The sequence below is a fragment of the Entelurus aequoreus genome, linkage group LG25 (genome assembly GCF_033978785.1).
Source record: "Entelurus aequoreus isolate RoL-2023_Sb linkage group LG25, RoL_Eaeq_v1.1, whole genome shotgun sequence".
Taxonomy (NCBI): domain Eukaryota; kingdom Metazoa; phylum Chordata; class Actinopteri; order Syngnathiformes; family Syngnathidae; genus Entelurus; species Entelurus aequoreus.
Window position 1 is genome coordinate 1364493 of NC_084755.1, and position 27944 is coordinate 1392436.

At 41.1% G+C, this 27944-nt stretch overlaps 1 protein-coding gene across 2 annotated transcripts in view; it reads right to left on the minus strand.

Annotated features, from left to right (window-relative positions):
* Positions 1-27944, minus strand: part of LOC133642565 (uncharacterized) — a 194471-nt gene that overhangs the window by 7237 nt on the left and 159290 nt on the right. The gene's annotated exons all lie outside the window — the stretch shown is intronic.

A 27944-nucleotide genomic window follows, 5' to 3' on the forward strand; every position in this document is an offset into this window, starting at 1 on the left:
GGGAGGAGCTGGACGAAGTGGCTGGGGAGAGGAAAGTCTGGGCTTCCCTGCTTAGGCTGCTGCCCCCGCGACCCGACCTCGGATAAGCGGAAGAAGATGGATGGATGGATGGATGATTGATTGATTGATTTTACTGGTGCGCAAAATGAAGCGTGCATGAACATCACCTTGTTCAAACAACAAAACAAACACATCTGAAAACCAGTCAGCTGTTGCCGTATCCGTAATACGCCGATAGGGAGAAGTTTTTATTTACACGATGAGTCGGGTGTGTCTCGACCTCCGCCGAACCCCTGAGCCCGACTCACCGAACCCCTAGGGTTCCATCCAACCCAGGTTAAGAACCACTGCTCTAGTATTTGGCTCTCTATTAGATGCAATGGTTTTTTCCGTATTGGGACCATGATTTCGGTCCTAACTTGTTCACACCTCCTAGATAGATAGCTAGATAGTACTTTATTGATTCCTTCAGGAGAGTTCCCTCAGGAAAATTAAAATTCCAGCAGCAGTGTACAGAATTGAGATCGAATTTAAAAAAGTAAATAATGGGGGTATAAATGGAAACAAAATAGAAAAATATTACAATAGAATAAAAAGAAAAAGCATCAATGAGAATACAAATATAACAGTAGAATAAGAATATAACAAGAGAAACTAGGCATTAGTGACCATGTTATGAAAACGTATTACACGGTTATTGTTTTGCATCCCCCGTCATTCTAGTACCCCCCTCCCTCCCAGAGAGGAGTTGTACGGTCTAATGGCGTGTGGGACAAAGGAGTTTTTTAGTCTATTAGTCCTGCACTTGGGATGAAGCAGTCTAGCACTGAACAGGCTCCTCTGGCTACTGACAACGGTATGCAGAGGGTGACTGGCATCATCCAGGATGCTCACTACTTTTTCCACAGTCCTCTTCTCTGCCACCGTCACCAGTGAGTCCAGTTTTAGTCCGATCGTAGAACCGGCCCGCCTGATCAGTTTCTCCAGTCTGGAGCTGTCCTTCTTAGATATACTGCCCCCCAGCACACTACGATGTAGTACAGAACACTGGCAACCACAGACTGGTAGTACATCCACAATAGTTTTTTACAGACGTTGAAGGAGTGCAGCCTCCTCAGGAAGTACAGCCTGCTCTGTCCTTTCCTGTACAAGTGGTCCGTGTTAACAGTCCAGTCCAGCTTGTTGTCCACCCACACCCCGAGGTACTTGAATGAGTCCACGGTCTGTACCTCGACTCCCTCGATCACAATAGGTTGTGACCTTGGACTCGACCTCCCAAAGTCAATGACCAGCTCCTTGGTCTTTGAAGGGTTGAGCTGCAAGAGGTTCCTGTGGCACCAGACAACAAAGTCCCTCACCAGCCTCCGAAACTCCTCCTCTCTGCCGTCCCTGATGCACCCGACGATGGCTGTGTCATCCGCGTACTTCTGGATGTGACACAGCTCTGAGTTGTAGCAGAAGTCCGCGGTGTACAGGGTGAAGAGAAGAGGGGCCAGCACCGTTCCCTGCGGTGCTCCGGTGCTGCTGATCACAGTGTCAGATGTGATGTCCTTCAGTCTGACGTACTGTGGCCTATCGGTGAGGTAGTCTGAAATCCAGGCAACCAGGCAGGGATCCACTCGCATTCTGTCCAGCTTGTCCTGGAGCAGGCGGGGCTGGATAGTATTAAAGGCACTCGAGAAGTCCAGGAACAGGATCCTCACAGCGCCATTTCCTCATATGGAAGCTACTTTTCCTTCTTGATGTCTCAAGAAGGGTAGAAATAAAAGAACACACACAGCAAAAAAGGGATTTGTTGAGTCGTTAGGTGTGATTGGCAGGCAAATTATGGGTGCAGGAACATTCTAATTAGCATGATGCTTTTCTATTTTTTGCTCGTTGGCATCCGACGTTTGCTGAAGTATCACCGTAGGGAGGAGGGAGGTAGAAAAAAAAAAAAAAAAAACAGATGGTGCGGTAATTCATGCCTCTCCTGTCCTGTCCTGGTCCTTCTGGGTCTTCCTCCTTTTGTATTCCATTTTGGCTCCTTGTATTCTGAGTGGGTTTATCCTCAAAGAGCCTCGCGAGCACCCGTGACTGGGGCGGCAATAAAGGAGATAATATCTACCTCCCGTCTAGTTTTCTCATTTTGACAATATCAGCTTTTTGCTGCGACGACTCGCCACATTCTTCTAACTATGTCAACCCTCGGGTGAACGGCGAACCTGTGAGTTGCTGATGGAAACAAATTCAGTGCCAGGACCTTCGTTTATTCATCCTTCTACCTGCCAAAAGTATTTGGCCACCTGCCTTTACTCACATATGAACTTGAAGTGCCATCCCATGGAATCGTCCAACGTGTTCTGGTATCCTGGAGCCTTCAAAGTTCCTTTCACTGGAACTAAGGTGTTAGAATAATTGTTTCTAAATGATCCCAAAAGCTTTGTATCACATTGAGTTCCTGGCAGGGGGACGGGAGCTGTCTTTGGGGCCTACCAGGAGGAAGGCTCGTAAAACTCCACCGTGACTTCAAAGCGGACAGATGGCAGGATCTGCCCAATTTCCAGACGAACTCTTTTTGAAGTATTTTACGACATCTTCTTTTGAACTGTTCTGTAACTGAAGGCTTTGATTGATTGATTGATTGATTGAGACTTTTATTAGTAGGTTGCACAGTGAAGTACATATTCCGTACAATTGACCACTAAATGGTAACACCCGAATAAGTTTTTCAACTTGTTTAAGTCGGGGTCCACTTAAATTGATTCATGATACAGATATATACTATCATACTATCATCATAATACAGTCATCACACAAGATAATCACATTGAATTATTTACATTATTTACAATCAGGGGTGAGGAGGAGGGGCGGGGGGGTAGGATATGGACATCAAGTAGTGGACATAGACAGAGAGAGAGAGAGAGAGAGAGAGAGAGAGAGAGAGAGAGAGAGAGAGAGAGAGAGAGAGAGAGAGAGAGAGAGAGAGAGAGAGAGAGAGAGAGAGAGATCAGAAGGCATAAGAAAAAGTATCTGCATTTGATTGTTTACATTTGATTATTAGCAATCCGGGGAGGGTGTTAGTTTAGGGTTGTAGCTGCCTGGAGGTGAACTTTTATTGCGGTTTTGAAGGAGGATAGAGATGCCCTTTCTTTTATACCAGTTGGGAGCGCATTCCACATTGATGTGGCATAGAAGGAGAATGAGTTAAGACCTTTGTTAGTTCGGAATCTGGGTTTAACGTGTTTAGTGGAGCTCCCCCTGGTGTTGTGGTTAGGGCGGTCATTTACGTTAAGGAAGTAGTTTGACATGTACTTCGGTATCAGGGAGGTGTAGCGGATTTTATAGACTAGGCTCAGTGCAAGTTGTTTAACTCTGTCCACTTTGTAGCACTTTTATTATTATTATTTTTATTTATTTTTTCTGCAAATTTTTTTTTTTTAAAACTTTTTATTCGACCCCTTTTACCGTATTGCATTTGCATTGTCTTGTTTAGCACACTCATTGTTTATGTTCTTTGTTTGTTTGTTTTTTTGTTTTGCTTAGTTGTTGTTTTTTTTTGTAGTGGGTTTTTTTTTTTGTTTTGTTTTTTGTTTGCTCCATGCTTTTTTAACCTGTAAAGCACTTTGGTGCAACCTAAACAGTTGTTGAAAATGTGCTATATAAATAAAGTTGACTTGACTTGACTTGACTTGACTCCACCTTGAGCCAGCCCACTTTAGAGAAGTGGGTAGGAGTGAGGTGGGATCTGGGGTGGAGGTCTAGAAGTAACCTGACTAGCTTGTTCTGAGATGTTTGGAGTTTAGATTTGAGGGTTTTGGAGGTGCTGGGGTACCAGGAGGTGCATGCGTAATCGAAAAAGGGTTGAACGAGAGTTCCCGCCAGAATCCTCAAGGTGCTTTTGTTGACCAGAGAGGAAATTCTGTAGAGAAATCTCGTTCGTTGGCAACGATGTTTACGACCCACTGCCCTCTGAAAGCAGCTGTGGTCAGGTGGGGGGGAGAAAGTCAAATAAAGAAGGAGGAGTGCAATCTTTTGGCAGAGCGTGGGTGACACTGTAAGAGGTTACAGGTCGACACGTTTTCTCCTCAATATTGAGTCCAAATTGAATTCTGCCTCCGTTTGATTCGTTGCCTCTTGTCTTGTTTAATAGATGTCATCAGTGTTTGAACCTGACATAAGGGGCCAAGTCCAACTCCTGAAAAAACAACCCCACACCATAATTCCTCCTCCACCAAATTTCACACTCGGCCCAATGCAGTCCGAAATGTAGCGTTCTCCTGGCAACCTCCAAACCCAGACTGGTCCATCAGATTGCCAGATGGAAAACAAGACTGAGAAAGTTGAGGAATGCTCATCAAAACACTTATTTGGAACATCCCACAGGTGAACAGGCTAATTGGGAACAGGTGGGTGCCATGATTGGGTATAAAAGCAGCTTCCATGAAATGCTCAGTCATTCACAAACAAGGACGGGGCGAGGGTCACCACTTTGTCAACAAATGCCTGAGCAAACTGTTTAAGAACAACATTTCTCAAACAGCTATTGCAAGGAATTTAGGGATTTCACCATCTACGCTCCGTAATATCATCAAAAGGTTCAGAGAATCTGGAGAAATCACTGCACGTAAGCAGCAAGGCTGAAAACCAACATTGAATGCATCAAAAAGCGACATCAGTGTGTAAAGGATATCACCACGTGGGCTCAGGAACACGTCAGAAAACCACTGTCAGTAACTACAGTTGGTCGCTACATCTGTGAGTGCAGGTTAAAACTCTACTATGCAAAGCCAAAGCCATTTATCAACAACACCCAGAAATGCCGCCGGCTTCGCTGGGCCCGAGCTCATCTAAGATGGACTGATGCAAAGCGTAAAAGTGTTCTGTGGTCTGACGAGTCCACATTTCAAATTGTTTTTGGAAACTGTGGACGTTGTGTCCTCCGGACCAGAACAATCCGGATTGTTCTAGGCGCAAAGTGTAAAAGCCAGCATGTGTGATGGTATGGGGGTGTATTAGTGGCCAAGACATGGGTAACTTACACATCTGTGAAGGCACCATTAATGCTGAAAGGTACATACAGCTTTTGGAGCAACATATGTTGCCATCCAAGCAACGTTACCATGGACGCCCCTGCTTATTTCAGCAAGACAATGCCAAGCCACGTGTTACAAGAGCGTGGCTTCATAGTAAAAGAGTGCGGGTACTAGACTGGCCTGCCTGTAGTCCAGACATTGAAAATATGAAGGCTAAAATATGAGAAGGGAGACTGTTGAACAACTTAAGCTGTACATCAAGCAAGAATGGGAAAGAATTCCACTTCAAAAATGTGTCTCCTCAGTTTCGAAACCTTTACTGAGTGTTGTTAAAAGGAAAGGCCATGTAACACAGTGGTAAAAAAAAAAGCCTTTTTTGCAATGTGTTGCTGCCATTCAATTCGAAGTTCATGATTATTTGCAAAAAATAACAAAGTTTCTCAGTGTGAACATGAAATATCTTGTCTTTGCAGTCTATTCAATTGAATATACACTACCGTTCAAAAGTTTGGGGTCACCCAAACAATTTTGTGGAATAGCCTTCATTTCTAAGAACAAGAATAAACTGTCAAGTTTCAGATGAAAGTTCTCTTTTTCTGGCCATTTTGAGCGTTTAATTGACCCCACCAATGTGATGCTCCAGAAACTCAATCTGCTCAAAGGAAGGTCAGTTTTGTAGCTTCTGTAACGAGCTAAAGTGTTTTCAGATGTGTGAACATGATTGCACAAGGGGTTTCTAATCATCAATTAGCCTTCTGAGCCAATGAGCAAACACGTTGTACCTAGGGCTGCAATTTACGATTAATTTGATAATCGATTAATCTGTTGATTATTACTTCGATTAATCGATTAATAATCGGATAAAAGAGACAAACTACATTTCTGTCCTTTCCAGTATTTTATTTAAAAAAAAACAGCATACTGGCACCATACTTATTTTGATTATTGTTTCTCAGCTGTTTGTACATGTTGCAGTTTATAAATAAAGGTTTATTTAAAAATAAAAAATATTTTTTTTTAATTTTTTTTTTTTTTTTTTTTTTTAAAAGCCTCTGCGCATGCGCATAGCATAGATCCAACGGATCGATGACTAAATTAATCGGCAACTATTTTTATAATCGATTTTAATCGATTAGTTGTTGCAGCCCTAATTGTACCATTAGAACACTGGAGTGATAGTTGATGGAAATGGGCCTCTATACACCTATGTAGATATTGCACTAAAAACCAGGGGCCGTACTTATCAAGCTTCTTAGAGTGCCATTTTACACTTAAGTCTTGAGAATTTGCAAAATTTAGTCCTACTCTCAAACTTAAGAATAAAAGCTTTTTATCAACGTTCTTAAGTCTAAGACTCACTCCTACTCTCCACGATATTTAAGAGACCTTCAGAGGTGTCTTAAGTGGTTAGGAGTTGCCAGCAGGGGATGGCACTGAGGCGAGAGAGACGTGCGCCAACGTTCAGGGAACGGAACAAAGTTTTTTTTTTTTTTATGACGAGCAGCTGATCAAACGGTATCGTTTAGACAGAGCGGATATTATTTTTGTCACAGATTTAATACTTTTCGATTCCTTGTTGATTTCTGCATGTGTCTGCAGTGGGCTAGTATATATAGAGCCACCCACACCAGTTTCAAATTAGTTGCCTAATTAATGAATTGGAAAGAAAATGTTATGACAGTAGCGTATGTGTGTGGCCGTGAGGTGAGTGACGTCAGTGAGTGTGTGGGCGAGAGAAGAGAGGGAGCGGTAGCGTGAGTGCCGGCGGGGACTAGTTTGTTTTGTATTATTTTGTAGTTTATTGTCAAAATATACACTCCCATTGTCCACTTAAATATTTCCAAGATATTTCTTTATTCTTAGACAACGGATTCCATTCCGTGATTGGTCATTTCTATGGACACAGAAATGACGTCACCTAAAATTGCGTTTACGGCACATAGTAATGTCGTAATTCAGCTCTGAGTGTGACACTTAAGATTCAGTCCTACACTTCGCTGAAAGTGTGAGTAAGACGCTTGATAACTAACTTTTAAGTGCAGCTTTCAGCCAAGAATTTATTTACTCTTAAGTCAACTCTTAGCAGACTTCTTAGGAGTAATTCTAAGAAGCTTGATAAGTACGGCCCCAGACATTTGCAGCTAGAATAGTCATTTACCACATTAGCAATGTATAGAGTGTATTTCTTTAAAGTTAAGACTAGTTTAAAGTTATCTTCATTGAAAAGTACAGTGCTTTTCCTTCAAAAATAAGGACATTTCAATGTGACCCCAAACTTTTGAACGGTAGCGTAAGTTGAAAAGGATTTTGCAAATCCTTAATTTTGTTTACGAATTACACAACGTGACAACTTCACTGCTTTTGGCTTTTGTATAACCATTTCTTTTCAAAAGGCGTGTTACATTTTAAAATGCTGTTTTGGGAGGCGAGCACCAATAACATTGATTTCAATTAATTTCAGCAAGAGACGCTGATTTGAGATACAAGTGCAGAAAGTTAAGAACCAATTAACCTACTAAGACCGTAAGTTAAGTGCTGCAGCTTTAAAACCGAGGCAGAAGGAACACTCATCTAAATCCCAGTCAGCCACTAACTGCCATGTTGCCACGGCAGCTGTAATAACATCTCATTATTATTCGGAAATGTTGGGCAGCAAAGTGACAGCTGATTTGATGTACACAGCAGGGGGCTAATTATTGAACTGCTTGTGTGTACAAAGTGGAGTGTCATTTCCACAACGCCACTTCAATCATTTCTGAGACATACAGTATGACATCGCTTCATAACACTGCAGTACTGCATGGTAAACATGTTCACGTCTTTCCCTCCTCCTCTGTACTGAAGTGAACCCCAGACTTGGTTGGAGAATGATCAGAGAACATGGACATGATCCATGGTGTCACTCGTGGAGACTGAACGCACACCGACACGGGAAGAGGAGATGAGTTGAGAGCAGAAAGAACCATTCCTCAGGATCGTTAGCACAGACTTGAAATCAGGCTATTTACTGTTGGAGATCTGTGTTGGCTATGACAAGACCACAGCAGAACCCTGAGAAGAAGGTCGGGGACGTCTCTGCGCTGCTGACCTGTCTCTGATCAGTATGGTCTCCTGCTGGCCCCACTATGGACTGGACTCTATTATGTTAGATCCACTATGGACCGGACTCTCACTATTATGTTAGATCCACTATGGACTGGACTCTCACACTATTATGTTAGATCCACTATGGACTGGACTCTCACACTATTATGTTAGATCCACTATGGACTGGACTCTCACGCTATTATGTTAGATCTACTATGGACTTGACTCTCACACTATTATGTTAGATCCACTATGGACCGGACTCTCACTATTATGTTAGATCCACTATGGACCGGACTCTCACTATTATGTTAGATCCACTATGGACTGGACTCTCACTATTATGTTAGATCCACTATGGACCGGACTCTCACTATTATGTTAGATCCACTATGGACCGGACTCTCACACTATTATGTTAGATCCACTATGGACTGGACTCTCACTATTATGTTAGATCTACTATGGACTGGACTCTCACACTATTATGTTAGATCCACTATGGACTGGACTCTCACTATTATGTTAGATCCACTATGGACTGAACTCTCACACTATTATGTTAGATCCACTATGGACTGGACTCTCACACTATTATGTTAGATCCACTATGGACTGGACTCTCACACTATTATGTTAGATCCACTATGGACTGGACTCTCACACTATTATGTTAGATCCACTATGGACTGGACTCTCACACTATTATGTTAGATCCACTATGGACTGGACTCTCACACTATTATGTTAGATCCACTATGGACTGGACTCTCACACTATTATGTTAGATCCACTATGGACTGGACTCTCACACTATTATGTTAGATCCACTATGGACTGGACTCTCACACTATTATGTTAGATCCACTATGGACTGGACTCTCACACTATTATGTTAGATCCACTATGGACTGGACTCTCACACTATTATGTTAGATCCACTATGGACTGGACTCTCACACTATTATGTTAGATCCACTATGGACTGGACTCTCTCACTATTATGTTAGATCCACTATGGACTGGACTCTCTCACTATTATGTTAGATCCACTATGGACTAGACTTTCACACTATTATGTTAGATCCACTATGGACTGGACTCTCACACTATTATGTTAGATCCACTATGGACTGGACTCTCACACTATTATGTTAGATCCACTATGGACTGGACTCTCACACTATTATGTTAGATCCACTATGGACTGGACTCTCACTATTATGTTAGATCCACTATGGACTGGACTCTCACATTATTATGTCAGATCCACTATGGACTGGACTCTCACACTATTATGTCAGATCCACTATGGACTGGACTTTCACACTATTATGTTAGATCCACTATGGACTGGACTCTCACTATTATGTTAGATCCACTATGGACTGGACTCTCACTATTATGTTAGATCCACTATGGACTGGACTCTCACACTATTATGTTAGATCCACTATGGACTGGACTCTCACACTATTATGTTAGATCCACTATGGACTGGACTCTCACACTATTATGTTAGATCCACTATGGACTGGACTCTCACACTATTATGTCAGATCCACTATGGACTGGACTTTCACACTATTATGTTAGATCCACTATGGACTGGACTCTCACACTATTATGTTAGATCCACTATGGACTGGACTCTCACTATTATGTTAGATCCACTATGGACTGGACTCTCACTATTATGTTAGATCCACTATGGACTGGACTCTCACACTATTATGTTAGATCCACTATGGACTGGACTCTCACACTATTATGTTAGATCCACTATGGACTGGACTCTCACACTATTATGTTAGATCCACTATGGACTGGACTCTCACACTATTATGTTAGATCCACTATGGACTGGACTCTCACACTATTATGTTAGATCCACTATGGACTGGACTCTCACACTATTATGTTAGATCCACTATGGACTGGACTCTCACACTATTATGTTAGATCCACTATGGACTGGACTCTCACACTATTATGTTAGATCCACTATGGACTGGACTCTCACACTATTATGTTAGATCCACTATGGACTGGACTCTCTCACTATTATGTTAGATCCACTATGGACTGGACTCTCTCACTATTATGTTAGATCCACTATGGACTAGACTTTCACACTATTATGTTAGATCCACTATGGACTGGACTCTCACTATTATGTTAGATCCACTATGGACTGGACTCTCACACTATTATGTTAGATCCACTATGGACTGGACTCTCACACTATTATGTTAGATCCACTATGGACTGGACTCTCACTATTATGTTAGATCCACTATGGACTGGACTCTCACATTATTATGTTAGATCCACTATGGACTGGACTCTCACACTATTATGTCAGATCCACTATGGACTGGACTTTCACACTATTATGTTAGATCCACTATGGACTGGACTCTCACACTATTATGTTAGATCCACTATGGACTGGACTCTCACTATTATGTTAGATCCACTATGGACTGGACTCTCACTATTATGTTAGATCCACTATGGACTGGACTCTCACACTATTATGTTAGATCCACTATGGACTGGACTCTCACACTATTATGTTAGATCCACTATGGACTGGACTCTCACACTATTATGTTAGATCCACTATGGACTGGACTCTCACACTATTATGTCAGATCCACTATGGACTGGACTTTCACACTATTATGTTAGATCCACTATGGACTGGACTCTCACACTATTATGTTAGATCCACTATGGACTGGACTCTCACTATTATGTTAGATCCACTATGGACTGGACTCTCACACTATTATGTTAGATCCACTATGGACTGGACTCTCACACTATTATGTTAGATCCACTATGGACTGGACTCTCACACTATTATGTTAGATCCACTATGGACTGGACTCTCACACTATTATGTTAGATCCACTATGGACTGGACTCTCACAGTATTATGTTAGATCCACTATGGACTGGACTCTCACACTATTATGTTAGATCCACTATGGACTGGACTCTCACACTATTATGTTAGATCCACTATGGACTGGACTCTCACACTATTATGTTAGATCCACTATGGACTGGACTCTCACACTATTATGTTAGATCCACTATGGACTGGACTCTCACACTATTATGTTAGATCCACTATGGACTGGACTCTCTCACTATTATGTTAGATCCACTATGGACTGGACTCTCTCACTATTATGTTAGATCCACTATGGACTAGACTTTCACACTATTATGTTAGATCCACTATGGACTGGACTCTCACTATTATGTTAGATCCACTATGGACTGGACTCTCACACTATTATGTTAGATCCACTATGGACTGGACTCTCACACTATTATGTTAGATCCACTATGGACTGGACTCCCACACTATTATGTTAGATCCACTATGGACTGGACTCTCACACTATTATGTTAGATCCACTATGGACTGGACTCTCACACTATTATGTCAGATCCACTATGGACTGGACTTTCACACTATTATGTTAGATCCACTATGGACTGGACTCTCACACTATTATGTTAGATCCACTATGGACTGGACTCTCACTATTATGTTAGATCCACTATGGACTGGACTCTCACTATTATGTTAGATCCACTATGGACTGGACTCTCACTATTATGTTAGATCCACTATGGACTGGACTCTCACACTATTATGTTAGATCCACTATGGACTGGACTCTCACACTATTATGTTAGATCCACTATGGACTGGACTCTCACCCTATAATGTTAGATCTACTATGGACTGGACATTCACAATATAATGCTAGATCCACTATGGACTGGACTCTCACACTATTATGTTAGATCCACTATGGACTGGACTTTCACACTATTATGTTAGATCCACTATGGACTGGACTTTCACACTATTATGTTAGATCCACTATGGACTGGACTCTCACTATTATGTTAGATCCACTATGGACTGGACTCTCACACTATTATGTTAGATCCACTAAGGACTGGACTCTCACTATTATGTTAGATCCACTATGGACTGGACTCTCACTATTATGTTAGATCCACTATGGACTGGACTCTCACACTATTATGTTAGATCCACTAAGGACTGGACTCTCACTATTATGTTAGATCCACTATGGACTGGACTCTCACACTATTATGTTAGATCCACTATGGACTGGACTCTCACACTATTATGTTAGATCCACTATGGACTGGACTCTCACACTATTATGTTAGATCCACTATGGACTGGACTCTCACTATTATGTTAGATCCACTATGGACTGGACTCTCACACTATTATGTTAGATCCACTATGGACTGGACTCTCACACTATTATGTTAGATCCACTAAGGACTGGTCTCTCACTATTATGTTAGATCCACTATGGACTGGACTTTCACACTATTATGTTAGATCCACTATGGACTGGACTCTCACACTATTATGTTAGATCCACTATGGACTGGACTCTCACACTATTATGTTAGATCCACTAAGGACTGGACTCTCACTATTATGTTAGATCCACTATGGACTGGACTCTCACACTATTATGTTAGATCCACTATGGACTGGACTCTCACACTATTATGTTAGATCCACTATGGACTGGACTCTCACACTATTATGTTAGATCCACTATGGACTGGACTCTCACACTATTATGTTAGATCCACTATGGACTGGACTCTCACACTATTATGTTAGATCCACTATGGACTGGACTCTCACACTATTATGTTAGATCCACTATGGACTGGACTCTCACACTATTATGTTAGATCCACTATGGACTGGACTCTCACACTATTATGTTAGATCCACTATGGACTGGACTCTCTCACTATTATGTTAGATCCACTATGGACTGGACTCTCTCACTATTATGTTAGATCCACTATGGACTAGACTTTCACACTATTATGTTAGATCCACTATGGACTGGACTCTCACTATTATGTTAGATCCACTATGGACTGGACTCTCACACTATTATGTTAGATCCACTATGGACTGGACTCTCACACTATTATGTCAGATCCACTATGGACTGGACTTTCACACTATTATGTTAGATCCACTATGGACTGGACTCTCTCACTATTATGTTAGATCCACTATGGACTGGACTCTCACACTATTATGTTAGATCCACTATGGACTGGACTCTCACACTATTATGTTAGATCCACTATGGACTGGACTCTCACACTATTATGTTAGATCCACTATGGACTGGACTCCCACACTATTATGTTAGATCCACTATGGACTGGACTCTCACACTATTATGTTAGATCCACTATGGACTGGACTCCCACACTATTATGTTAGATCCACTATGGACTGGACTCTCACACTATTATGTTAGATCCACTATGGACTGGACTCTCACACTATTATGTTAGATCCACTATGGACTGGACTCCCACACTATTATGTTAGATCCACTATGGACTGGACTCTCACACTATTATGTTAGATCCACTATGGACTGGACTCCCACACTATTATGTTAGATCCACTATGGACTAGACTTTCACACTATTATGTTAGATCCACTATGGACTGGACTCTCACTATTATGTTAGATCCACTATGGACTGGACTCTCACACTATTATGTTAGATCCACTATGGACTGGACTCTCACACTATTATGTCAGATCCACTATGGACTGGACTTTCACACTATTATGTTAGATCCACTATGGACTGGACTCTCACACTATTATGTTAGATCCACTATGGACTGGACTCTCACACTATTATTTTAGATCCACTATGGACTGGACTCTCACACTATTATGTTAGATCCACTATGGACTGGACTCTCTCACTATTATGTTAGATCCACTATGGACTGGACTCTCACACTATTATGTTAGATCCACTATGGACTGGACTCTCACACTATTATGTTAGATCCACTATGGACTGGACTCTCACACTATTATGTTAGATCCACTATGGACTGGACTCTCACACTATTATGTTAGATCCACTATGGACTGGACTCTCACACTATTATGTTAGATCCACTATGGACTGGACTCTCACACTATTATGTTAGATCCACTATGGACTGGACTCTCACACTATTATGTTAGATCCACTATGGACTGGACTCTCACACTATTATGTTAGATCCACTATGGACTGGACTCTCTCACTATTATGTTAGATCCACTATGGACTGGACTCTCTCACTATTATGTTAGATCCACTATGGACTAGACTTTCACACTATTATGTTAGATCCACTATGGACTGGACTCTCACTATTATGTTAGATCCACTATGGACTGGACTCTCACACTATTATGTTAGATCCACTATGGACTGGACTCTCACACTATTATGTCAGATCCACTATGGACTGGACTTTCACACTATTATGTTAGATCCACTATGGACTGGACTCTCTCACTATTATGTTAGATCCACTATGGACTGGACTCTCACACTATTATGTTAGATCCACTATGGACTGGACTCTCACACTATTATGTTAGATCCACTATGGACTGGACTCTCACACTATTATGTTAGATCCACTATGGACTGGACTCCCACACTATTATGTTAGATCCACTATGGACTGGACTCTCACACTATTATGTTAGATCCACTATGGACTGGACTCCCACACTATTATGTTAGATCCACTATGGACTGGACTCTCACACTATTATGTTAGATCCACTATGGACTGGACTCTCACACTATTATGTTAGATCCACTATGGACTGGACTCCCACACTATTATGTTAGATCCACTATGGACTGGACTCTCACACTATTATGTTAGATCCACTATGGACTGGACTCCCACACTATTATGTTAGATCCACTATGGACTAGACTTTCACACTACTATGTTACATCCACTATGGACTGGACTCTCACACTATTATGTTAGATCCACTATGGACTGGACTCTCACTATTATGTTAGATCCACTATGGACTGGACTCTCACTATTATGTTAGATCCACTATGGACTGGACTCTCACACTATTATGTTAGATCCACTATGGACTGGACTCTCACACTATTATGTCAGATCCACTATGGACTGGACTTTCACACTATTATGTTAGATCCACTATGGACTGGACTCTCACACTATTATGTTAGATCCACTATGGACTGGACTCTCACACTATTATTTTAGATCCACTATGGACTGGACTCTCACACTATTATGTTAGATCCACTATGGACTGGACTCTCTCACTATTATGTTAGATCCACTATGGACTGGACTCTCACACTATTATGTTAGATCCACTATGGACTGGACTCTCACACTATTATGTTAGATCCACTATGGACTGGACTCTCACACTATTATGTTAGATCCACTATGGACTGGACTCACACTATTATGTTAGATCCACTATGGACTGGACTCTCACACTATTATGTTAGATCCACTATGGACTGGACTCTCACACTATTACGTCAGACCGACTCGACGTCCATTGCATCCACGACTGTATATATCGGTATCGGTTGATATCGGAATCGGTAATTAAGAGTTGGACAATATCGGAATATCGGCAAAAAATACATTATCGGACATCTCTAATATTTACATAATATATGTACAGTATATGATATATTATATGTTTATATCATATATACAATATATAACAATTAGCATTGGAAAAATAGTTTTGAATGTGAAGAAAATTAGGGATGTCCGATAATGGCTTTTTGCCGATATCCGATATTCCGATATTGTCCAACTCTTTAATTACCGATACCGATATCAACCGATACCGATATCAACCGATATATGCAGTCGTGGAATTAACACATTATTATGCCTAATTCGGACAACCAAGTATGGTGAAGATAAGGTACTTTTTTAAAAAAAATTAGTAAAATAAGATAAATAAATTAAAATTAACACATTATTATGCCTAATTTGGACAACCGGGTATGGTGAAGATAAGTTACTTTTTAAAAAAATTAGTAAAATAAGATAAATAAATTAAAAACATTTTCTTGAATAAAAAAGAAAGTAAAACAATATAAAAACAGTTACATAGAAACTAGTAATGAATGAAAATGAGTAAAATTAACTGTTAAAGGTTAGTACTATTAGTGGAGCAGCAGCACGCACAATCATGTGTGCTTACGGACTGTATCCCTTGCAGACTGTATTGATATATATTGATATATAATGTAGGAACCAGAATATTAATAACAGAAGGAAACAACCCTTTTGTGTGAATGAGTGTAAATGGGGGAGGGAGGTTTTTTGGGTTGGTGCACTAATTGTAAGTGTATCTTGTGTTTTTTATGTGGATTTAATTTTTTTTTTTTTTAAACTAACAAAAAAAACAATACCGATAATAAAAAAAACGATACCGATAATTTCCGATATTACATTTTAACGCATATATCGGCCGATAATAAAATGTTTATTCTCCATAAGCCATTGTTGCCAATGAAGTGAGGTGGTTAAAAGTGTGCAGTATTGAGCCGCTGTTCTGCAGGCTCTGTTGGAAAGCTGTGTTAGTTCTGATGGAGTGTGAGTGTTTTCCCTGGTAAATGAAACATGACAAGGCATTAGGATATCAAACACAACATCCAAACACACACACATGCGCACACAAATGAAGGAGCTCATTACAGTAGAGTGGTGCGGCCAGTGATCCCTATAAGCAGGCTCACCGGATTAAAAGTTGATTCCCCTCCGCGATTAGATGCGGCGAGTAGATTAGTTATGATGATGTCCTCTGAGGCACACCGATAGGGCTTGTCGCGTGACGTCATGTAAATGGCACACACAAAAAAACCCCCGCCTTTTATCCTTTCCCGTAGTGCTGTTATTACCAGGGGAGACCCAGTGTTTACATGCAGAAACATCCTTTCATGGCTACGCAACTTTCATCATCAAACACGGCATTTAGTTCAACCGGAGCCTGTTTTGCATACGCGTGAATAAGCAGCGGCGCCGCCTCTGAGGTTGTATTCAGCGCACGGGCCGACCGGGCTTTCAACCTGGACGAGGAGCATCACTTCCTGGGTGCTTCACAATGATCGCTCAGTGGGTAATTCAGCTAAAGGGCCAGGAGTGAGCGAGGCATGAGCGGTCCGGTGAAGAGGGAGCTAGGTAGTGAAGGAGCCCGCTGAGAGCAACACCAATTATTGCACATGTGAGGATCCGGCGTTGTTGCATCTCTACGGTTTCATTGTGATACAGTCGCGATCAAAAATGTACATTTCGATGACATATATCTGGGGTCACCAACCTTTTTGAAACCAAGAGCTACTTCTTGGGTAGTGATTAATGCGAAGGGCTACCAGTTTGATACACACTTAAATAAATTGCAGAAATAGCCAATTTCCTCAATTTACCTTTAACTCTATGTTATTATTAATAATTAATGATATTTACACTTAATTGAACAGTTTAAAAGAGGAGAAAACACGAAAAAAATGACAATTGAATTTTGAAACATAGTTTATCTTCAATTTCGACTCTTTAAAATTCAAAATTCAACCGAAAAAAAGAAGACAAAAACTAGCTAATTCGAATCTTTTTGAAAAAATTAAAAAAATAATTTATGGAACATCATTAGTAATTCTTCCTGATTAAGATTAATTTTAGAATTTTGATGACATGTTTTAAATAGGTTAAAATACAATCTGCACTTTGTTAGAATATAAAACAAATTGGACCAAGCTATATTTCTAACAAAGACAAATCATTATTTCTTCTAGATTTTCCAGAACAAAAATTTTAAAAGAAATTCAAAAGACTTTGAAATAAGATTTAAATTTGATTCTACAGATTTTCTAGATTTGCCAGAATATTTTTTTTGAATTTTGATCATAATAAGTTTGAAGAAATATTTTACAAATATTCTTCGTCGAAAAACTTAAGCTAAAATGAAGAATTAAATTAAAATGTATTTATTATTCTTTACAATAAAAAAAAAACAATTACTTGAACATTGATTTAAATTGTCAGGAAAGAAGAGGAAGGAATTTAAAAGGTAAAAAGGTATATGTGTTTAAAAATCCTAAAATCATTTTTAAGGTTGTATTTTTTCTGTAAAATTGTCTTTCTGAAAGTACAAAAATACATGAATTTATTTAAACAAGTGAAGACCAAAGTCTTTAAAATATTTTCTTGGATTTTCAAATTCTATTTGAGTTTTGTCTCTCTTAGAATTAAAAATGTCGGGCAAAGCGAGACCAGATTGCTAGTAAATAAATACAATTTAAAAAATAGAGGCAGCTCACTGGTAAGTGCTGCTATTTGAGCTATTTTTAGAACAGGCCAGCGGGCTACTCATCTGGTCCTTACGGGCTACCTGGTGCCCGCGGGCACTGCGTTGGTGACCCCTGACATATATGCTGAGTAAGAAGGACCACCAAGACAGAATAGGAATATTATCAAGTTTTACTAAAGCTTTAGGAGAACCACCTAGACCAGGGGTGTCCAAACTTTTTCCACTGAGGGCCGCACACTGAAAAATCAAAGCAAGCGGGGGCCATTTTGATATTTTTCATTTAAAAAAAACAATATATGTATAAAAAATATACATTTAGGCCTCCACTCAAGCTTGATCCCGGGGACCCCAAAGGGTTTTGGTCCAAAAAATATAAAAAATGTGTCATTATTCAGTATTATTATTTTTATTCAAGTTTTAAATCTCTAGATCAACATTAGGTCTATCTGTCAATATAACGTTTTTAAAGATTTAAGTTGTATGCTCTTTTTGTCAAAGAAAACCTAGTTTTTTATGGAAAAAACACAAAATATGCAATATTTTCCCCCAATAAAATTTTTAAGTGGAATATTTGACATTATATAATAATTGGAGCCTTAAAAAGGTCAATAACTCATAACATTGATTTTAATTCATTATTATTTTTGGACCAATGACACTTAAAAACAAATCACACTAACATTATTGGGGATCCAAAAGGGTCCTACTCATTAAAGTGCTAAAAAATAAATTATAATTTTTTTTACTGTTTACTTTTAACACAATAATCTCAATTAGGGATGTCCGATAATGGCTTTTTGCCGATATCCGATATTCCGATATTGTCCAACTCTTTAATTACCGATACCGATATATACCCTATACCGATATCAACCGATATATGCAGTCGTGGAATTAACACATTATTATGCCTAATTTGGACAACCAGGTATGGTGAAGATAAGGTACTTTTTAAAAAAAAATTGTAAAATAAGATAAATAAATTAAAAACATTTTCTTGAATAAAAAAGAAAGTACAACAATATAAAAACAGTTACATAGAAACTATTTTTTTTATTTTTTATTAAATCCACATAAAAAACACAAGATACACTTACAATTAGTGCACCAACCCAAAAAACCTCCCTCCCCCATTTACACTCATTCACACAAAAGGGTTGTTTCTTTCTGTTATTAATATTCTGCTTCCTACATTATATATCAATATATATCAATACAGTCTGCAAGGGATACAGTCCGTAAGCACACATGATTGTGCGTGCTGCTGCTCCACTAATAATACTAACCTTTAACAGTTAATTTTACTCATTTTCATTCATTACTAGTTTCTATGTAACTGTTTTTATATTGTTGTACTTTCTTTTTTATTCAAGAAAATGTTTTTAATTTATTTATCTTATTTTACTAATTTTTTTAAAAAGTACCTTATCTTCACCATACCTGGTTGTCCAAATTAGGCATAATAATGTGTTAATTCCACGACTGCATATATCGGTTGATATCGGTATCGGTTGATATCGGTATCGGTAATTAAAGAGTTGGACAATATCGGAATATCGGATATCGGCAAAAAGCCATTATCGGACATCCCTATTAAAAACCCTTCTTTTTAAAAAAAAACTTTTTTTTTTAGATATATGCATACTAGTTCTAGCTATTTGGCTGTTCTAGTTTTTATTTTTATACATTTTTTATTATCTTTTTTTTTTTTTAATACACTGTAGCACTTTGAGGTTGTTTACTCAATGTAAAGTGCTTTTTACAAATAAAATCTATTATTATTATTAATATTATCTTTGACGAGCGTTTTTGTAGTATGTCCTTAGAAACAGCCGGGTGCTCGTGTTACGTAGAGGATCTTTGAGTTGCGTGGATGCAGTACTGTAGGTCTGTGTAGAGTTTTTTAATGCAGGCTTTAGATTTATGTTTAGCTGCCCTTCTTACAGGAAGTAAATGTAAGAGACAAACTTTTGAAGATCGTTAATTAGCTCTCTGGTCTCCCAAGGTTCTCTGCAGCCGTCCCAATTTTGTTTTATTCCTGCACTGTGCTTTTATTAATGCATGCGCAAAAAAAAAAAAAAAGAGCACACGAGTCACTTTTTGCACACCTGCACATTAATCAGTGTGACATCGTCATGGAAACCAAGGCGAAGAGATCCCAGGTGGCCACACGCACACACACACAGACACAAACTCACGCACACGCATAGGTGGATTAATGACCGGGCCTACCGGGCCCAGGCCCAGGGGGCCAGAGGCCCCAAGGGGCCAGGCCAACTTGGCCCCGCGGCCGCGACCCAAGCAAAACTACTTTTGCAAAAATAATAATCTTAAGCCCCAAGGGGCCAGGCCAACTTGGCCCCGCGGCCATGATCCATAGAGGGTAAGAGGCCCCAAGGGGCCAGGTCAACTTGGCCCCGCGGCCGCGACCCACAGAGGGCCAGAGGCCCCAAGGGGCCAGGCCAACATGGCCCCGCGGCCATGATCCATAGACGGTCAGAGGCCCCAAGGGGCCAGGCCAACTTGGCCCCGCGGCCACGATCCATAGAGGGTCAGAGGCCCCAGGGGGCCAGGTCAACTTGGCCCCGCGGCCACGATCCATAGACGGTCAGAGGCCCCAAGGGGCCAGGCCAACTTGGCCCCGCGGCCACGACCCACAGAAGGCCAGAGGCCCCAAAGGGCCAGGCCAACTTGGCCCCGCGGCCGCGAGCCACAGAAGGCCAGAGGCCCCAAGGGGCCAGGTCAACTTGGCCCCGCGGCCACGATCCATAGAGGGTAAGAGGCCCCAAGGGGCCAGGTCAACTTGGCCCCGCGGCCGCGACCCACAGAGGGCCTGAGGTCCTAAGGGGTCAGGCCAACTTGGCCCCGCGGCCATGATCCATAGAGGGCCAGAGGCCCCGAGGGGTCAGGCCAACTTGGCCCCGATCCATAGAGGGTCAGAGGCCCCAAGGGGCCAGGCCAACTTGGCCCCGCGGCCACGACCCACAGAGGCCCCAAGGGGCCAGGCAAAATTGGCCCCGCGGCCATGATCCACAGAGGGCCAGAGGCTCTCAATCATTATTATCAAAGCTAATTCTCAAATTGGATGGATCACACAACCTCACTCACATATTCTTTATCAATTATTAAAGGTTGTTTCTGAATTTTGATCACAGAACTTAATGCAAATATTCTTGATTGATTGACAAAGCTCATTCTCAAATTTTGATTACACAACCTTACTCTGACAAATTATCATTATCAAAAAGCTCTATCTCGAATTTGGATCACAGAATCTCACTCAAGTATTCTTAGCTGTGCCCCTCCCCCATCAAGTCTTTCATAAACCGGTCTGTTCTTTTAGAATCTCCTCATTTGGTATTTTGAACTCGTGAGAGACTGCTCAAAATTTGGTTTCCTTTCCCTCAGTTCAGACTCAGAGATAATTTGAAATCATTCAACAAGAAGTTTAACGCGCGCACACACACACACACACACACTTGAGTTGAGCATTACTTGGAAATTCTTATATTTTCCATTTTGCTGTTATTATCAGCATCTTCCCATTTTGTCCTTTTCTTTCGAGAAAGTTTACAGTCTGACATTTGTCACTGCTGTCAGTTAATAACTTTTTGGTCTTTGACCCATTTTGTCATTTTCTCGATTCGATCGTCACTGACCACTCTCTCCTGTCTGGCAGACATCGTTGCTGCCATCATAGCTAGCAAGCTGCCTGCAGCGGGTCATCCCTATGTTCCCCGTCCCTATGTTACCCGGGTCCTATGTTCCCCTCTACCGGGGAACTAAGGACCCTTTTTAAAAAAAAGGGTTCTATGTTCCCCGCTGCGGGGAACGTACAACACTTTTTCCAGAAAAGGGTTCTATGTTCCCCGCTGCTTCCAATGCGCGACTAAGTAAGACGCACGCAGACACGCATGACAGAGACGCGTTTAAGTTGTCGAAGGAAGGAAGTTCGCGTTTGAGTTGCTCTATCTGCTGCCGCACGCCCTGTGACAGGTTAGGTTTAGGGATGGTTTTGGTCAGGGCACAATTTCGCCAAAAAAGTGCTCCACAACGCCCTGTGACAGGTTAGGTTTAGGGATAGTTTTGGTCAGGGCACAATTTCGCCAAAAAAAAGTGCTCCACAACGCCCTGTGACAGGTTAGGTTTAGGGATGGTTTTGGTCAGGGCACAATTTCGCAATTTCGCCAGATACAATGCAGGGAACATAGGACCCTTTTTTAGAAAAAGGGTCCTAAGTTCCCCGGTCGCATACAAAGACCCAGGAACAACCGGGGAACATAGGACCCGGGGAACATAGGACCCGGGGAACATAGGCACGCTCCCGCCTGCAGATAGCAACATTTTGGTGTCCTTTGGGAAAATATTTAGAAAGAAGACAAAAGTACACACAGTTGTACAACTATTATCTTTATGATCTTTTTTTTGTTAGTTTCTCTGTTACTGTGTGTGGCCAATTAAGCGACTTTTGGCCATACCTGGCTGGTGACATTTAGCGACTTTCTGGTTGATGTTAAGATTAATAATAGCAACAGTTCTCTTCATCTTAATGCAATTTATTGTGTCTGTCTCTCCACATTTTGCCATTAGGTACTTTGAGCTCTTGTTGGTCAGTCACTCTAAGGTACATTGTTGCTGCCATCATAGCTAGCAAGCTGCCTGCAGATAGCGACATTTTGGTGTCCTTTGAGAAATATTAAGAAAGAAGACAAAAGTACAAGACATTGTACGATTACTATCTTTTTAAAATTATTTGTTTCACTGTGTGATTGACCGACTTTGCCGCTAGATTTCGCGTCTTTTGGCCATACCTGGCTAGCGACTAAAAACATCATTTAGCGACTTTTTGGTTGTGAAGATAAGTGGTAAAAGCAGATCTTCCTGTTGGTCTTCCCACATTTTGCCATTTGGTACTTTGCACTCTTCTTGGTCACTCCAAGGCATTTGTCCCTGCCTTCAGCTAGTCACTTGGCTCTTTTGGAATATATTTCACTGTAATTGGCTCTCTCTCTCTCTTTCTCCTCAGTACAAATCAGCCTGTTCCCTTGCCATTCATCACTGACCACTCTGCTCTCCTGTCTGTCAGACATTATTGCTGCTTGCAGATAGCTTGGGGTCCTTAGAGAAAATATCAGAAGAGAAAAGTACACAATTATCTTAATTATCTTTTTTATTCAGTCAGTCCTTCAGTGAGTCCCAGTGTGTTGGCGATTAAGCAACGTTGGCATTCAATTAGCGACTTTTGGCCATACATGGCTGGCGACTCAAAAAACTAGAAAAAAAGTACAAAAAGTTGTACAATTAATATCTTTATTATCCTTAATTCCCCTGAATCCTAGAGTGTGTTGCAATTAAGCAACTTTGCTGCTAGGTTTAGCGACTCTTGTTTTGGGCATACCTGGCTAGCGACTACAAACATTATTCAGCAACTTTTTGGCTGTTAAGATTAACGTTAATAAATTAAATCCTAATACAATTTATTGTGTTGGTCTCGCCATCTTGCTATTAGGTACTTTGAATTCTTGTTGGTCTCTGCTAAGGTATCTGGCTGTTGTCTTTGCCTTCAGTTAGTCACTTGGCTCTGGAATATATTTAACTGTACTTGGCTCTCTCTTTCTCCTCAGTACAAATCAGTCTGTTCCCTTGCCATTTAGACATTTTCTTGATTGGATCATCACTGACCACTCTGCTCTCCTGCTGTCTATCAGACATTGTTGCTCCCATCATAGCTAGCAAGCTGCCTTGGTGTCCTTTGTGAAAATATTTAGATAGAAGACTAAAGTGCACAAAGGTGTACAATTATTATCTTTTCAAAATATTTGTTTCACTGTCAGTGTGATTGACCGACTTTGCCGCTAGATTTCGCGTCTTTTGGCCATACCTGGCTAGCGACTGAAAACATCATTTAGCAACTTTTTGGTTGTAAAGATAAGAGGTAAAAGCAGATCTGCCTGTTGGTCTTTCCACATTTTGCCATTTGGTACTTTGCACTCTTGTTGGTCACTCCAAGGCATTTGTCCCTGCCTTCAGCTAGTCACTTGGCTCTTTTGGAATATATTTCACTGTAATTGGCTCTCTCTCTCTTTCTCCTCAGTACAAATCAGTCTGTTCCCTTGCCATTTAGACATTTTCTTGATTCGATCATCACTGACCACTCTGCTCTCCTGCTGTCTATCAGACGAATCAGTTGATTCTCTGCTCTCAATTGTCTATGCTAGTAAGCTGTTATTCTCGGCTTTGGAGTGTTGATGCTGGGTTGCTAGTTTTCTAAATCACCTCACACACTTGAAGGAAGCAGCACCGATCATAAACACACAAACAAACTCACACACACACACACACACACACACACACACACACACACATAGTTGGTTTATCTGTTGTGATAGGCAAAGAGCCAATGTGCAAAGAAAGAAGGGAAATATGGATCATAAACGTTTAAGTGGAGGAGCTAGAAAAAAAATTCAGCAAGAAAAGAAAAAAAAGGAATCAGTTTTACTTGAGAGTGTTCCAAATATCTCCAGCTTCTTCAGTACAAAGACATCTGCTGAAAGCAATTCTATAAATGCTACTGCAAATTCAGCTAAGGTTAGCAATGCACCTGAGCTAGCATGTAGCTCCCAAGATCCTGAGACCACTACAAGTGTAGACACTGAACCAAATGCTTCTGATGCTTATGATTCAACCAATTCAGCAGTAGCCAGTTGCTCGGATGAATGTGAGGTCACTGCACCTCTGGACAGCATAGAAAATGAGCTGAATCTTTCTTCAACACCATCTACAGTGACAACTCTACCTAGTGATCCCGCTAAATGGGCTGAGACCCTCACTGAGTCAATGAAGGAAGTTCTTATTCAAAGAGGTGCAAAATCATTTCACAACCGTCACAGCCATTATCCAGCTTCTGTGAGGAACAGTGGGCTAGGAGGCAAAACCCGATGCCTAAACAATGAACATTTTACTTCACACTTGCCCAATGGACAACGAGTACAAAGAGAGTGGCTGATGTACTCTCCCTCTACTGGTAATGTTTACTGCTTTGCATGCAAACTGTTTTCCCCAAAAACGCATTCTTTTGTGACAGGCTATTGTGATTGGAAACACTCAGAAAGATTTGGTGAACATGAGCGAAGTGCTGAGCACATAACCTGCATGCAAGCAGTCTTGAACCGCGCCAAAGGTGCCACAGTTGATGCAGACCTGTTCAAACAGTTTCAGGCAGAGAGCAGCTATTGGAGGCAGGTGTTACAAAGAGTTGTTGCAGTCATTAAATTCCTTGCAGAAAGGGGCCTTGCATTTAGGGGTAAAAATGAATCGTTAGGGTCTCCTCTCAATGGGAACTACCTTGGTATTCTGGAGGTCCTGGCTGAATTTGATCCCTTTCTAAAGGATCACATCAGAAAGTTTGGGCAGATGGGTCGAGGTAATACCTCATATCTGTCCTCCACCATTTGTGAGGAATTCATTGAATTGATGGGTGCAAAAACCAAACAGGCTATAGCAGATGAACTGCAAGCAAGCAAATACTACTCTATCATTGTGGATTCAACCCCAGATTTATCTCATGTGGACCAATTGACATTCATATTCCGTTTTGTTAGCAAAGAGGGCAGTGTTGTTGAACGCTTTGTGGGTTTTGAGCCCATTACTAGCCATACAGGTGAAAGTTTGGCTAACTGTGTCATGTCTGTGTTGGAAAATCTAGGGTTAGAGCTGTCAAATTGCAGGGGGCAGGCTTATGATAATGCCAGCAACATGTCAGGGAGGTATAATGGGTTGCAGGCTCACTTAAAGAAAAGCAACCCATTAATACACTATATTCCATGTGCAGCTCACTCTTTGAATTTGGTGGGAGTCAACAGCATTGACAGATGTGGAAATGAAGTCTCTAAGTATTTTGACTTGATTCAGTCTATTTACAACTTCACAACTGCATCCACACACCGATGGGACAGGGTATTTGGCAATTCCAACATAGATCTCACACTTAAAGCTTTATCCAACACGCGTTGGAGTTGCCGTGCAGAATCTACCAAAGCACTGTGGCAGAACTACAGTAAAATAAAAGCAGCACTACAGGTTATTTCCACTGATGACACAGAGAAACGAGACACACGAACTGAAGCTGACAGTCTAGTGCGGAAGCTGGATTCACTTGAGATGGCCTTCATGGCAGGCTTTTGGGACACTGTTCTGTCCAGATTTCAGGCCACAAGTCTGCAACTTCAGAAAGCAGACATGGACCTTGGTACAGCAGTTAGATTGCTGGAATCTCTGCGCACCTTTGTTCTCTCCCAAAGAGATCTATTTGATCATTTTGAGCAGAAAGCCTTAAACATGTTGGGTGGCACCCCATCTTACAGGGCTGAACGGACGAGGAAACGTAAAAAGTTTGCTGATGAATCAGCATCCCCAGATGTTGTGCTTGAGGGAAGGCAACTGTTTCAAATAGAGACATTTATTGCCTCTATTGATCAACTGAGTTCAAGCCTTAATCACCGTCTGGAGGCCTACAAACATCTGAACAATTTGTTCAGTGTCCTTTTCTCTTTGGATACAGAGTCCAATGCTTCAGTCCTTCACAAGGCCAAGATTCTCACTGAATCATACCCATCTGACCTCAATGAAAGTCTTGGACAGGAGCTTATACAGTTCAAATCTTTTATACAGCTCAACAACACTGATGAGGAGAGGACCCCTTCAGGACTGCTCAAAACAATAATACATTTTGGACTACAGCCTACGTTTCCTAATACATACATTGCGCTACAGATTTTTCTCACTCTACCGGTCAGTAACTGTGAGGGAGAACGCTCATTCTCTCTTTTGTCAAGAGTAAAAAATGAGCTGCGCACAAGAATGACTCAGAAAAGATTAAATGCGTTATCTCTAATGGCAATTGAGAGTGAGCTGACAAGAGAGTTGGACTTCAATGATGTGGTGGATGATTTTGCAAAATTGAAAGCACGAAAGAAACCCCTTGCTTAAAGGTGCACTGTGTAAGATTTTTAGGTTATTTCCAGAATTCACCCATTCACTAATGTTAGGCTACCAGTTTTCATGAATACTTACCACCACCATAAAATTCTAAGTATCCATTATGACTTGGAGAATTGCACTTTTGCCATTTCTGGGAAGTGTCACCTGGATTGTGAAGATAGGATTGACTTTAGGCAGAAGCTTGGTGCTTTCTCTGGCAAACTGAACCTCAAGCTTCATTCTCTGCAGCTTTGCATTCTTGTGCAGACTTTCATCCACAAGGAACTTTTCAACTTCCCCACTATCGTGAAGGGGCCATCAAAAGATTTCAGTGTGTCCAGCATGTCTAGTCTCTTACTCTCCTTTCTTTGAGCCATCTCTTGTTTCTCATCTGCCCTACTCTCGAATTTTGCCTTCATGAATTTACTCCAGTTGAGTTCAACCTCCCTTTTTGCTTGTGCTGCTGCCTTGAAACCTCTGGAGCTCCTGGCTCTTCTGTAAAATTATTGACCTATTGACTGCGTTCAGTGTGCCCAACTTCTTCAGTTTGTAGTCCACCTTGCCACATTGTCTCTCCATCCCAATGTTGTGCACAGGGGTGCCATCA